Raw genomic sequence first — 3,466 nt, forward strand, 5'->3', positions numbered from 1 at the left:
ATACTTCAAGTGATCACATCACTAGGGAAAAAGAGTTTAGAGGTTAGTTATGGCAAAACATCCTCTCAATGCTCTTTTTTTTTTTTTTTTTGCTATTTCACCTTTATTAGAGGCTGTAGTACAATGAGGTTGATCACTCACTTTGGATCATTACTGATTACTTTCAAATACTGTCTCATAAACCATGAGATCGTGGGCAAGTTACTGAATTGTTCTGTCCCTCAAATTGCTCACCTGTAAAATGATGGCTTTTATACTACTAGCTCATGGGGTTTAATCACAAAACAGATCAACTTAGAACTGTTCCAGCTGAATTAGAAGGAGAAACACTTGGCATCATCCCCACAGACTGCAGTCTCTAAAGGCATGAATTCAGGAACCTACTGCTCTCTAGATTTGTTTGAGACAAACACTATTTTAGCGGTTCTACTGATAAACATGTTGAAAGGTAAATAATAGCTCAAGACAACATGGCTAGTGATTTTTTACAAGGGCTAGAATCCAGTTCCCCAATTCATAAAACTAAGTGCTCTTACCACTAAATCTGTGGTACTTTCCCAGCATCAGGGTCTTTTCAAATGAGTCAGTTCTTTACATCAGGTGGCCAAAGCATTGGCGTTTCAGCTTCAGCATCAGTCCTTCCAGTGAATATTCAGGACTGATTTCCTTTAGGATGGACTGGTTGGATCTCCTTGCAGTCCAAGCGACTCTCAAGAGTCTTCTCCAACACCACAGTTCAAAAGCATCAGCTCTTTGGTGCTCGGAATTCTTTATAGTCCAACTCTCACATCCATATATGACTACTGGAAAAACCATGGCTTTGACCAGACAGACCTTTGTTGACAAAGTAATGTCTCTGCTTTTCAATATGCTGTCTAGGTTGATCATAGCTTTTCTTCCAAGGAGCAACAGACTTTTAATTTCATGGTTGCAATCACCATCTGCAGTAATTTTGGAGCCCCCCCAAAATAAAGTCTCTCAGAATTTCCACTGTTTCTCCATCTATTTGCCGTGAAATGATGGGACAGATGCCATGATCTTCGTTTTCTGAATGTTGAGTTTTAGGCCAACTTTTTCACGTGCACTTGCATTGTTCACTTTCATCAAAAGGCTCTTTAGTTCTTCTTTGCTTTCTGCCATAAGGGTGGTGGCATCTGCATATCTGAGGTTATTGATATTTCTCCCAGCAATCTTGATTCCAGCTTGTGCTTCATCCAGCCCAGTATTTCTCATGATGTACTCTGCATGTAAGTTAAATAAGTAGGGTGACAATATACAGCCTTGATGTACTCCTTTCCCAATTTGGAACCAGTCTGTGGTTCCATGTCCAGTTCTAACTGTTGCTTCCTGACCTGCATACAGATTTCTAAGAAGGTAGGTAAGGTGGTATGGCATTCTCATTTCTAAGAATTTTCCACAGTTTGCTGTAATCCACAGTCAAAGGCTTTGGCGTAGTCAATAAAGCAGATGTTTTTCTGGAACTCTTTTGCTTTTTCGATGACCCAGGGGATGTTGGCAATTTGATCTCCGGTTCCTCTGCCTTTACTAAATCCAACTGGAACATCTGGAAATTCTCAATTCATATACTGTTGAAGCCTAAATTGAAGGATTTTGAGCATTACTTTGCTAGCATGTGAGATGAGTGCAATTGTCTGGTAGTTTAAACATTCTTTGGCATTGCCTTTCTTTGGGATTGGAATGAAAACTGACCTTTTCCAGTCCTGTGGCCACTGCTGAGTTTTCCAAATTTGCTGGCATACTGAGTGCAACACTTTCACAGCATCATCTTTAGGATTTGAAATAGCTCACCTGGAATTCCATCACCTCCACTAGCTTTGTTTGTAGTGATGCTTCCTAAGCCCCACTTGACTTCACATTCCAGGATGTCTGGCTTTAGGTGAATGATCACACCATCGTGGTTATCTGGGCCGTGAAGATGTTTTTTATACAGCTCTTCTGTGTATTCTTGCCACCTCCTAATATTTTCTGTTTCTTTTAGGTCTATACTACTTCTGTCCTTTATTGAACCCATCTTTGCACGAAATGTTCCCTTGGTATCTCTAATTTTATTGAAGAGATCTCTAGTCTTTCCCTTTCTATTGTTTTCCTCTATTTCTTTGCACTGGTCGCTGAGGAAGGCTTTCTCATCTCTCCTTGCTATTCTTTGGAACTCTGCATTCTAATGAGTATATCTTTCCTTTTCTCCTTTGCCTTTCACTTCTCTTTTCACAGCTAGTTGTAAGGGTTCCTCAGACAGCCATTTTGCCTTTTTTAAATTTCTTTTTCTTGGGGATGGTTTTGTTCACTGCCTGTACAAAGTCATGAACCTCCATCCATAGTTCTTCAGGCACTCTGTTAGATCTAATCCCTTGAACCTATTTGTCACTTCCACTGTATAATCGTAAGGGATTTGATTTAGATCATACCTGAATGCTCTAGTGGTTTTCCCTACTTCCTTCAATTTAAGTCTGAATTTGGCAATAAGGAGTTCATGATCTGAGCCACAGTCAGCTCCTGGTCTTGTTTTTACTGACTGTATAGAGCTTGTCCATCTTTGGCTGCAAAGTTCATAGTCAATCTGATTATAGTATTGACCATCTGGTGATGTCCATGTGTATTCTCTAGTGTTGTTGGAAGAAGGTGTTTGCTATGACCAGTGTGTTCTCTTGGCAAAACTCTATTAGCCTTTGCCCTACTTCATTTTGTACTCCAAGGCCAAATTTGCCTGTTTTACACCAGGTATCTCTTGATATCCTACTTTTGCATTCCAGTCCTCTATAATCAAAAGGATGTCTTTTGAGGGTGTTAGTTCTAGAAGGTTGTAGGTCTTCACAGAACCGTTCAACTTCAGCTTCTTCAGCATTACTGGCTGGGGCACAGACTTTTATTACTGTGATATTGAATGGTTTGCCTTGGAGATGAACAGAGATCATTCTGTCATTTTTGAGATTGCACCAAAGTATTGCATTATGGACTCTCTTGTTGAGTATGAGGGCTATTCCATTTCTTCTAAGGGATTCTTGCCCACAGTAGTAGATATAATGGTCATCTGAATTAAATTCACCCATTCCCTTCCATTTTAGTTCAGATTCCTAAAATGTCAATGTTCACTCTTGCCACCTCCTGTTTGACCACTTCCAATTTGCCTTGATTCATGGACCTAACATTCCAGGTGTGCACCAGGAGAACCTCGAGACCGAGCCAGACCTGCCTTTGAGTGTTTGAGTGTCTCCTGTGGAGGTACGGGTCAGCAGTGGCCTGCCAAAGGGACAGGTGCTCTGGGAGCAGCTTGGGTATGGCATAAGCCCTCTTGGAGGAGGTCTACATTAACCCCATCGTAGAGCCACCAGAACTTACACAGGACTAAGGAAACAGACTCTTGGAGGGCACAAACAAAACCCTGTGAGCACCAGGACTCAGGAGAAAGGAGCAGTGACTCCACAAGAGACTGACCCAGACCTGCCCA

The sequence above is a fragment of the Ovis aries genome, chromosome 25, assembly GCF_016772045.2.
Source record: "Ovis aries strain OAR_USU_Benz2616 breed Rambouillet chromosome 25, ARS-UI_Ramb_v3.0, whole genome shotgun sequence".
NCBI lineage: Eukaryota > Metazoa > Chordata > Mammalia > Artiodactyla > Bovidae > Ovis > Ovis aries.